Source organism: Panthera tigris, chromosome E3 (assembly GCF_018350195.1).
Source record: "Panthera tigris isolate Pti1 chromosome E3, P.tigris_Pti1_mat1.1, whole genome shotgun sequence".
In the NCBI taxonomy this organism is placed as follows: Eukaryota; Metazoa; Chordata; class Mammalia; order Carnivora; family Felidae; genus Panthera; species Panthera tigris.
The window spans coordinates 17,975,674-17,987,715 of record NC_056675.1 but is presented as its reverse complement, the minus strand read 5'-3'; the positions used below and the strand labels follow the sequence as shown (position 1 = coordinate 17,987,715).

At 45.4% G+C, this 12,042-nt stretch overlaps 1 long non-coding RNA gene across 1 annotated transcript in view; it reads left to right on the top strand.

Moving 5' to 3' along the window:
- Positions 1-175: 175 nt before the first annotated feature.
- Positions 176-12,042, top strand: part of LOC122234685 — a 29,232-nt gene continuing 17,365 nt past the window's right edge. Inside the window, exon 1 of the long non-coding RNA XR_006212594.1 lies at positions 176-306. This is a non-coding gene — a long non-coding RNA (uncharacterized LOC122234685). The remainder of the gene's footprint in view (positions 307-12,042) is intronic.

The window sequence follows — 12,042 nt, the reverse complement described above, 5'->3', positions numbered from 1 at the left end:
TGCCCCGCCCCCCGTCCTGGCCTCCACCAATCACGGCTACTCGCTACCGGAAGCCCCTGCCGGCGGTTCGCAACCATCCCGCCCTCTAGGGCTCGCCTCAGGGTCCTGCAAGAAAAAGTTTCCCGTTGGCGGAGGACGCATGCGCGCAGGATGGCCACCCAGCCGTGGACGCTCCGGCGCGCGTCGTGGCTTGAACTCTGGCGCCCGAGGCTTGGGCGGCGGTGGCGGTCGGAGGAGCTGCTGAGCGCCGCTGGGCACTGGACTCTCTGTACCTTCTGGCTTTCGGATTTCGAGTCGTAGATTTGCGTAAGTCCAGACTTTTCGCCTCGTGTTTCCCCCTCAACCACGAATTTTGGTACTAATCATGCAGTGATCGAAGGCACTTAATCGATTTACTCCCAGATTTCCCTGAATTGAACACAATTTTAGCTGTTTTAGTGGCAGAAGAGGTGATTACATGAAAAAGGGAGACGTGCGTGGAAACGGGTTATTCAAAGCGAGTTTCACTTTCAGCAGTTTCTTGCTTCAGCTTGTTTCGCGCTCCGTGGGTTCGTGGGTTTGTGGGTTCTCGGACTGGAACTCAGTGCCAGTCCACGGTACTTTACCGTCTGGTCACTTCTGTAGGTCTGACCTGCGCTGTCTGGTTTGTAGACAGTCGCGTTACACTCCCCCTCTTGCTAAGCCCACATCACCATGCAGATACCAGGTGACATGTCTCCTCTTACGTCAAATCTGAGCGGAGGGGGTCTGGTCTCGGATGTTCCTTGCTTTGTAACTCAATATATCGGAGTGAGCCTTAAAGGCATGTTCAGTCTGTTACTTAGCTTCATCCACGGTCCCAGTGTCCAAGGGTTCAGCCATCTGTGAAGTCCCTGTCCCTTCTGGAAGCTTAACCAGGGATGAATGTCCCATCTCTGAGCTCCTGATAGAGCCCTGGGTTAGACATGTCTAGACTATTAAACAAAACAAGTGTTAGACTAGCGGTTCTCAAATTTTTTGGCATTGGAATCCTTTACATTGTTAAAAAAAAATGAGGCCTCAGGGACAGCTGGCTGGCTCTGTAGGTAGGTAGAGCCTGCGACTCTTGATCTTGGAGTTGTAAATAACAGCCCCAGGGTGGGTGTAGCGATTACTTAAAAGTTAGTTTAAGGGGCGCCTGGGTGGCTTAGTCGGTTGAGCGTCTGACTTCCGCTCAGGTCAGGATCTCACGGTTCCTGAATTCCAGCCCCATATCGGGCTCTGTAGTGACAGCTCAGAGCCTGGAGCCTGCTTCAGATTTTGTGTTCCCCTCTCTCTCCGCCCCACCCCTGCTTGTGCTCTGTCTCTCTCTGTCTTTCAAACATGAATAAACATAAAAATAATTTAAAAATAATTTTAAAATGTTTTAAAAAATTGAGGCCCAAGAGATCTTTTGTTTATATGGGTTGTGTCTTCATACTTATTGTATTAGAAATTAAAACGGGTGCCTGGGTGGCTCCGCTCTGGTGGTTAAACTCCCAACTCTTGGTTTCAGCTCAGGTCACGATCTCAGGGTTAGTGAGTTTGAGCCCGGAATGGGTGCTAACAGTGTGGAGCCTGCTTGGGATTCTCTTACTCCCCTCCCACCTCTCTCTCTCTCTGCCCTTACCCCTCTTGCTCTCTCTCTCAAAATAAATAAACTTTACAAAAAAGAAAACAAATTTTAAATGTTTATTAATGCACTTAAAAATTGCAGTAACAAATCCATAGAGACAGAGTAGATCAGAAGTTGGTGAAGTGTTGGTGAATTAGGATTATTGCTATTAGTTAGGTATAGAGTTTCTTTCTGGGTGATAGAAATGTTCTAGAATTAGTGTGATAGTTGTACAGCATGGTGAATATACTAAAAACACTGAAGTATATACTTAAAAATGATAAGTGAATTGTACCTCCATTTAAAAATCTTCCCCCAAAATTACAATAACAAACCTATTACACAGAATATAAATAACACTTTACTTTTAAAGATAACTAGTTTTTAAATGTCCATAAGATTTACCATTTAAAGTTTATTTATTTTGAGAGTGAGTGAGTGGGGAGGAGCAGAGAGAGAGTCCTAAGCAGGCTCTGCTCACAGGGCTTGAACTCATGAACTATGAGATCATGACCTGGGCCGAAACCGAGAGTCGGATGCTTAACCAACTGAGCCACCCAAGTGCGCCCCAAAAATAAATTTGGAAATTTTTTCCAAAGCAAAACAATAGTGAGAAGAGTGGCATTGTTTTATGTTTTTGTTTTTGTTGTTGTTGTTGTTGTTTACAAATATGTCTGGCTTAAGAGAAAATAGCTGTATTCTCATACCTGCTTCTGCATTCCGTATGTTGTGATATCAGTACATCATATAGCTTCTCGAGAACTGTAAGGATGCAAGGAGAAAAGTCAAATGGCATCTTAGTTTTATTATGAAAATGGTTTTGGCCTTGTGGACACTCCCTCCCCCCCTCCACCCCCACCCTGGCCGAGACACTTTCAGAATCTCCTAGACTACCCTTGGGAAACTATGGACTTACACCATTGGCAGTTTGGTCTCCCCCCACACTTCAGAAAAGGCTCTTCAGGTTTTCACATTTGTTGCCGGTCCCCAGAAATTTGGTAAGATACCTGCCGGAAGTAGTGGAAAGAGCATAGGTCAGGGAGTCAGGACTTCCTAGGTTGAATAAATAACTTAGGGACAGGGCTTTGTATCAGACCACCCAGGGTAGGCGTTTAGCCTCTCTGTGCCTCCATTTCCTGAGGTGGTTAAAGGGATTAATGGTTGAATCTGCCTCCTAGGGTTTTAAGGATGTGCATTTGCCTGGTGGAAATTAGGTTCTGAAATACCTGACAGGTGAAGAGAAAGAAGCAGTGGATTTTTTTTTTTTTTTTTTTTTAATCTCCGGATGAGACCCTTGGGAAGCAAAGCAGAACAGAGGAAAGTCATGAGTTTACGCCATAACAACAGGAAGGAGACTAGTTAGTGAGGAAGAAGGTTCTGTCCTTTAAGCCTGGGAAGATATAAATGAGGATCATCTGGGGTGAGAGACACAGCAGCAGTGATGAAGAAGGGAATTGGCGCTGGAAAAGACCAGATCTGGGGGGCCAGGTGGGGAAGGACTCCTGGGAGAGATAACAGAGCACACGGGTGGCCAGGAAGCCTTGCCAGTCTGCCAGGTGGACATCCTTTTCCTTCACGTCATAGACTCTGTATAAGAGCTATGGGGGTTGGGGGGTTGGGGGGAGGTTCCTAAAAGGAACCGCAGGTCCTTTACTGAAGGCACGGAGGTGGGCTCTGAAGGGCTGCTGTGCATGGGCAAGTGTGACCTGCTCACTGCAGAGGACGCCTCGAGAAGACAAAACGGAGTGGCACATTCACATTTACAGCATGGGGCGCCTGGCTGCTCAGACTCTTGAGTTCAGCCCAGCTCATGATCCCAGGTTCGTGGGAGCGAGCCCTGCTTCAGGCTAGGTGCTGAGCATGGAGCCTGCTTAAGGTTCTCTCTGTCCCTCTGCCCCTCTCCCTAGAGCACACGCGTGCTAAATAAATAAATAAATAAATAAATAAATAAATAAATAAGATCTTGTAATCCCTAGAGCAAGGATTCTCAAAATGTAGTCTGGGGACCCCTGGCCTCTACAGAGTTAAAGCAATTTTCATGATACCAAAGATGTTATTTGCCTTTTCACTCATTCTCTCAGGGGCGTACAGTGAAGTTTTCCAAGTGCTCCATGCTGTCTAATATATAACAACAGTTTGAATGCAGAACAGGCTAAACTAGGCTATGGTGAAAAAGTCAGAAGAGTGGTTGCCTTTTGGGAGTTGACGGCAAGAAGTGACTGGGAAAGGCCCAGAAGGAATATTTTGGGCGGTGATGGTAACATCTTGATGATGGTATCTTGATGGAGGAGTTTGGGTTCCACAGGCATATATATTTGTCAGGACTCATGTGCAGAAGCATGGCATGGTTTTCTTTCTTTTTTTTATGTTAATTTATTTTTGAGAGAGACAGAGACAGAGCACGAGATGGGGAGGAGCAGAGAGAGAGGGAGAAACAGAATCTGAAGCAGGCTCCAGGCTCTGAGCTGTCAGCGTAGAGCCCAACTCGGGGCCTGAACTCACGATCCGTGAGATCATGACCTGAGCCGAAGTCGGAAGCTCAACCAACTGAACCACCAAGACGCCCCATCATGGCGTGGTTTTCTAACTGTAGGATCTTCAGACTGGAAAATCTTGTCCCAGACTTTGTTTCTAAGACGTTTGAAAATCAGACATGTGGAAAATGCCCACATTTCAATGTCAGAAAGACCTGGGTTCGGTCCTAACTCTGCTCTATGCTATGTTCGTGACTTTGGACAAGTAACAGCATTTAGCAGAGTGCTTGACACATAGGCACCTAATGAATATTTGTAATATGACTGAATGACGCCATGTAATTTTCCAGAGCTCTACTTTGTACTAACTCCAAGAAATCTCACTTTCATTTGCTCCACCAAGATTTGGAGGGTTTCTGGGTGAGTTTCCTTTAATGGCAAACCGAAGCGAGAAAAAACCAAACATGCTTCTGTTTGGGTTTGCTTGGTTATCACCTACTGGGGAATAAGCAGGGGGTTAAGGCTGGAGGGGGAGTAGACACAACAGGCCTTGGACATCTGCTGTTGTAACTCTTAAGCCACCTACAGACGTAACTGATTTCTGTCTTGGTGACTTCATCTGAAAAATGAGACCATGCTTACTACCTTCCGATAGGATTGTTGTCATAAATAAATGAAGTACTTTTTGCGGAGTGCCTGAAGTCACAATGGATGCAAAATAAATGTAAGTCCCTCTTCCGTTTTTCGTCTCTCTGTACTATTTTGCTTGAAATAACCACGCCCCAAAACATGTATGACTGCTAATATAGACTTCCTACCAGAAGTGATCCTTAAACGTTCTCTCATATGTGCTGTGTTAGTAATCGATCTATATTTGCTCTCCTTCCCCATCACGTTACACGTGACAGCGCCAAGGATCACATCGTGTCATTGGCTGGACTTGAATTTATTGGGCTCAAAACTTTCTTGAAACCCACGAACTGTAGTCCAAGGCGAGTCTTCTCTTTCTTGGATAGTTGGGTTGTTTTGTGGGTGGTGGTTGTTTAGGGATTTGACCTTAGCTGTCTCCTGGGTGACTGCATCAGCTTGTGCGTATTGGGGCTTCTCTATTCTGGGACTGCTCAAGAGGCCTGGCCCTGCGTTTCCTTAAAATGGCTCTTTCATTGCTCCACTCTGCAGTGAGAGCTTGAGGACTCAGTACCAGCCACTGGGGGGTCCATGATGGTCCAAACCGGGAAGTAGTCATATCACCCAGTTAATTTGGTGACCTCCTGTAGGGAGGGTCAGGGTAGGGTGGGAAGGGTCTTTTTTTTTTTCTCTCTTCTTCCTGACCTTTATACCTAACATGGAGCTGAAGTTTACAACCCCAAGTACAGGAATCCAGTGCTCTACCAACAGCCAGCCAGGTGCCCCTAGCCGGGGGTGGGCTCTTCTTTTTGAGAGATTGCCTTTCATCTCCAGTTGCCATCAGAGAAGCTGTGGGCTCTCTTTGTAGTTTGTGGGCCTTTGGGCCCTTCATTCCAGGCATGTTCCAGAGTATTCCCTACTTGGAAAGGCCTCAGACATGCCCCCATTCCAGGCCACCTCAGGCTATGTGCCTGGGACCTCCTTCCTACACATATCTCAGTTATCCCTATTTAACATTCAACCACCACACAGTGAGGCCAGTTATTTTCATGTAACAGTAAATTGTTAGATTTCTACCATGTGTGAGCTGGATAGGTCATACAGAGCGTGTGACCCAGAGAAGCTCCTTTTACAAATGGGTAATTGAAACCCAGAGAGGTTAATAGATTTGACTGAGGCCATGTAGCCGAGTGGAGGGTAGGACTTAGGTTTCCCAAGTCCCTGTGCAATACTCTGCAACCCCACTGTGACCTCTAATAGCTATTAGCTAAGTTCCCAGCATTCCTCAGTAATCTTTTTATCTGACTTTGGTCAGCAAACTCCTTCATTCCCTGCCATTGTCCTGATTCCCCACCCCAGCCCTCCTAGGTTTTCTCAGGTGCAACAAGTAGTTTGTGTCAGTTGGGCTAGGCTGTAGTAGAGTGTTAAGTCAAAAGCAGTCTAGGTGTTGCTGTGAAGAGGCTTAGTAGGTGTGGTTACCATCTACAATCATTTGACTTTAAGTGATGATCCTGGGTAAGCTGGGTGGGCATCATCTAGGCAGTTCAAAGGCTTAAAAGCAAAACTGATACTACATGGTGTCACTTATGTGTGGAATCTAAAATCAAAAAGTTGAACACAGGGGCTCCTGGCTGACTCAGTCTGTAGAGCATGTGACTGTTGATCTCACGGTCGTGCATCTGAGCCCAACCTTCAGGATAAAGATTACTTAAAAAAAAAATGTATTTCTTAAAAAAAAAAGTTGAACACGTAGAAACCGAGTAGAATGGTGGTCACCAGGAATTGGGAAGTATAGGAAATGGGGAAAGTTGGTAAAAGGGTACAGACATTCCACTGTGTAGCATGGTAACTACAGTCGATAATACTGTACTGTATGATTGCAGTTTGCTAAGAGAGTAGATCTTAAGCATTCTCACAAAATTTTTAATTTTTAAAAAATGTTTATTTATTTTGAGAGAGAGAGAGAGAGCATGCAAGCAGGAGAGGGGCAAAGAGAGAGATGGAGAGAGAGAGAATCATAAGCAGGCTCCGCACTGTCAGTGTAGAGCCCGATGTGGGGCTTGATCCCATGAACTGTGAGATCTTGACCTGAGCCAAGATCAAGAGTAGATACCCCACCAACTGAGCCACCCACGTGCCCCCCCCCCGTTTTTTTATTTTTTAATTTTTTGTTATTATTTTAAGTATGCTTCACATCCAGCATGGAGCCCAAATGTGAGGCTTGAAGTCACAACCTTGAGATCAAGACCTGATCTGAGATCAAGAATCAGATGCTTAACTGACTGAGCCACCCAGGCTTCCCCCACCCCCAAATTTTTTTTAAGTAAGGGTTACTATTTGGACGCCTGGGTGGCTCAGTCAGTTGAGCATCTGACTCTTGATTTCGGCTCAGGTCATGATCCCAGGGTCATGGGATCGAGCCCTGCATTCAGGGTCTGCGCCGAGCATGGAGTCTGCTTAAGCTTCACTCTCTCTTCTGCCCCTCTCCCTAGCTCACGTGTGCTTTCTCTCTCTCTCTAAAAAAATTAGAATAAGTAAAATAAAAGAGTAACAATTGATAAAGTAAATAAGATATAGGGATATAATATACAGTATAGGGAATATCGTTAATAATATTGTAACAACTTTATATGGTGACAGATGGTGATCATTTCATAATGTATATAAATATTGAATCACTGTGTTGTATACCTGAAACTAATACAATATTGTATGTCAATTATTCTTCCATAAAAAAATTTTTTTAAGCTAACTCTGAGGTGATGGATGTGTTAATGAACTTGATTGTGGGAGTTCTTTCACAAGGTATCAAATCATCACGTTGTACACCTTAAACATTACAATTTTATTTGTCATTTATACTTCAATAAAGCTGGAAAAAGAATTTCTAAAGAAAATTAAGTTACTAGAGTGTAAATTTTGATGATAAATTAATTTACAAGGAAGAAAAGGCAAAACTGGGGTTTCCCTTAGGAAGAGTAAATTCCGCCTCTGGACTGCAGCACCCACTCCTGCCCAGGAGTTTCCAGACTGTCGGCCTGCCTTACAGACGTCACACTGGCCTCACCCACCTCCACGGTTGAGGAGCCGATCCCTTGCAGTAAATCTCTTCATGTATAGGGGCACCTGGCTGGTTCAGTCACTAGAGCAGGCAACTCTTGATCTTGGGGTGGTGAGTTCAAGCTCCACACTGGGGGTAGAGATGGCTTAAAAATAAAATCTTAAGGGCACCTGGATGGCTCAGTCGTTAAGTGTACGACTTCTGCCCAGGTCATGACCTCGCGGTTCATGAGTTCAAGCCCCAAGTCCCGCTCTGTGCTGACAGCTCAGAGCCTGCAGCCTGATATGGATTCTGTCTCCCTCTTTCTGCCCCACCCCTTTCAAAATAAATAAGTGTTAAAAATGTAAATAAATAAATAAAAATAAAATCTTAAAGGGGTACCTGGGTGGCTCAGTTGGTTAAGCGTCTGACTTCAGCTCAGGTCATGATGTTGCGGTCACGATGTTCACGAGTTCAAGCCCTGAGTGGGCTCTGTGCTGACAGCTGGAGACTACTTCGGATTCTGTCTTTCTCTCTCTCTCTCTCTCTCTCTCTCTCTCTCTCTCTCCCTCTCTCTCTCTCTCTCTCTCTCCCTCTCTCTCTCTTTCTGCCCCTCCTCCTCTTGTGCTCTGTCTTTCTCCCTCTCTCACAAAAATAAAGCATTTAAATAAATAAAATCATAAAAAAAACCTCTTTATGTATATATGTACGTATGTCTCCTGCTGGTTTTCCTCTGGAAGAATGTGACTCATACAACAGGCAGGTTTACTTAGGCAACAGAACAAGTCAAGGTTGGGGATTAATTCCCTCAAGGTTTGCTCCATACCCACTCCCTCTACAAACTAACCTGTACCTTCACTCATCTTCATTTTCTTCTTTCTTAAGGTTTCCTGCCCCAACAGCTACGTAAAACATCCCCCCAATCTCCTGCGAGAGCTTGTTCCATCAGTTCCCTCGTCTTTCCTGAATCCTCAGCCTCTTCCTCCCTCTGACTCCTTCTTCGTCATATAAACATGCTCATGTCTCCCCTGTCTAGGAAAAAAACCCAATCTCTCTTTCCTTACATCCCCCATAACTGTGACTAGCCTATTTTCTGGCTTTCTGGAGCCAGACATCTTGGAATATTCAAGTCTTGCTGCCTGTATTTCCTCATTTCCCATTCATTCCTTAGCCAACTGCAGCCTGGTTTCAGCTTCCCCCCATCCCCGCCGAAGCTCTTTCGGGATTATTCATGACCTTCTGATTGCCAAAGCCAAAGAAACTCAAGTCCGTCTTTTTCTTGCTTAGATGGCAGTAACAGCTCCATGAAATTTCTCTCTTGCCCCTGAGTGCATTCCCTCCCCGGCCCCTCCCGTCTCTTTTCTCTAACCAATTCCTCTTTGGTATTCTCCAATCCTCTGACGCCAGCCTTCTTCTCATTTTATATGCCCACAATTTTCCCACGTGACTTCTTCCACATACCCATCACTGGAAGTCCATTATCTCTGTGCTTGTGACTCCTGAATCTAAGGCTTACCTGAAAGCTGTATCCAAGGCTTTATTGCTAAATAGTCCTCTGTGTAATGTTGGGTCTCCATCAGGATGTGCCACAGATACGTCAAAATGCAACAGGTCCTTGGGGCAACTGTCTGGCTCAGTCAGTTAAGCGTCTGACTCTTGATTTCGGTTCGGGTCATGATCTCAGGTTTGTGAGATCGAGCCTTGCATAAAGCTCTGCACTAGTGGCACGGACCCTGCTTGGGATTCTCTCTCTCTCGCTTCCCTGCTACTGCGCTCTCTTGCTCTCTTTCTCTCTCTTCCTCCCTCTCAAAATAAATATTATTTAAAAATGCAACAGGTCCAAAAGCTAATTTCTCCTCCTGTAGTCCCCATCTTAGAGAGAATCTCTCTCTTCCCAGTTGCCCATACTAGACATGATAGTTCTTCTAGACTCTCCTCTTTGACTCACCTTCATGGGTTCTTTTATCAAGTTCTTCTAAGTCTCCCCTCCCCCTCGAATCTTTCAAATTCCTCCCTCTCTTTTTTCCTCACATCACTGCCTTTGTTCAGACATCCATCATTTCTGATCTAGACCTGGTCTCTTAACTGTTATCTCATCCTGCTTCACCATCAATCCATTTTCCCCACTTACACAAGGAAAGATGATTTTCGTATAAATCTTACCAATCCCCAGGGCGAAATCTTGGTTCAGTGGCTTCTTGTAGCCCATAAAATAAAGTTTCAACAGTTTAGCATGACATGTATCGTCCCTGCCTTTCCATGAGGCTTCATCTTTACCCAGTAGAACTTTGCATTTTAACTGTGCAATTGTCATTTTAATGTGTTCATATTTCTGCATAGGCTGTGGCCTGAGCCCAGTACTGTGCCCCTATCACACACGCACATGGGTACGCTCACTCACAAACACACACACACACACACACACCCCTTCCTTCACCAAGTCTTCCCTTTGACTAGAGGAAAAGAAATCTTCAGTGGTCTCTGTATTCCCATGCACCTAGCAGAGAGCATTTGATAAACGTATGATTAGCTCAATTTAGCAATTTTAGAACTTTATAAGGAAAGGAAAATTTTCTTTAAATAAAATCTTTTACAAAAGCCTAAAATGCCAACTACGCAAAAGCCGGGAATCCCATGACTTCGTCCTCTTCTGCGGCAGCTGCCTGTCAGGTGCCAGCGACTTCACTGGCCCAGGGTGAGACCCGCTGGTGCAAAGCTGATCCTGAAGTTGACCGGGTATCTGATGTGTCAGATTCAGCCACACAAGGGAACGAAGTCCTGACACGTGCTACCACGTGGATGAACCTTGAAAATACGCTAAATGGGAGAAGCCAGACACAAAAGACCACACTACTGGACGATTCCATCTACATGAAATGCCTGGAAGAGGGAAATCCATAGAGACAGAAAGTAGATGGGTGGTTACGAGGGGCTGGGGGAGAGGAATGGGGAGCAACTGCTTAATGGGGATGGGATTTCTTTCTGAGCTGATGACGAAATTCTGGCATTAGTGGTGATGGTTGCACAATCTGTGAATGTACTAAAAACGTCAGAAATGGCACACTTTAAAAGGTCGAATATTGGGGCACCCGGATGGCTCAGTCAGTTAAGTGGCTGACTCTGGATTTCAGCTCAGGTTATGATCTCACGATTTGTGAGATCGAGCCCCGCCTGGGCTCCGCACTGAGTGTGGAGGCTGCTTGGGATTCTCTCTCTCTCTCTCTCTCTCTCTCTCTCTCTCTCTCTCTCTCCCTCTCTCTCCCCCCCCCTCTCTATCCCTCAGCCGCTCATGCTCTGTCTCAAATAAACTTAAATAAATAAATAAATGGGAGAATTTTATGTACTTTATATCTCAAAACAAATTACTCTGACATGATACTCCATCCCATGGAATTCTTTGAGAGAAATAAAGGAATTGTTCTAAAAACTCTCTAGGCATGAGCTTGTTTCTGTAATGTTAATATTTCTTCCTCAAATTACATGTAAACAATTGTTATCTTTGTCTCATTGGGAAGAGATGTGACTCTGGCATTCCCCATGATGTGAATAAATCTTTGGGGAGCAATGAGTGACTTCCCTCACCCCCAACCACCACCACCAAAAGGCAAAAACAAAACACTGTGGTAATTTTAGGACTGGGCACTAGAATCCCAAGAAATATTTCCAAAGTGACTCTGTATCCTTGCTGAATCTCTCCAGCCACTCTGTTGCTTTCCCTGAATGGTAACCAACCCCCGACATTCATGGAAACCCACCATGGACATCTATCCCTCTTGGAATGCCCTTTTTTTGAGGATGGAATTGGCAGAATAGAAGCTGTTGAGGAGGTGGCAGCTTCCTAGGGAAAGAAGCCCAATTCTGAGCGAGCTAAGCTAAGCAGGGAGCATCAGTGCTTATGGGCAAAGGTGGGGAGGGACTAGGCTGGAGTAAGAGACAAGAGTTCTCGACACAAACTTAGGCCAAGCTTCGGGAGACAGGTGGATTCTGGGAAAGCACGAAGGAGAGAGGCCCAGGCCACCCAGAGACAGCAAGTGGGTTAATGACAAGAGAGCCAGGTGACAGCCTTTTGGTGGGGGAACACTATCTCAAGGGGAGACAAGGGCTAGAGACTGGGACATCTGGGGTTTGGGGGGGAAGCTAGGCTGCACCCTCAGGCTTAACTCCAGTTTGGGTAAACAGTCTCAGGAGCTATCCTTGAAAAAAAGAGTTGGAGCAATCCAGAATCTTACCTCTTCTCCATAAACCAGGAAGAAAAGCCCAAGGCTTTTACACCTCTCTCTCTCCCTCCC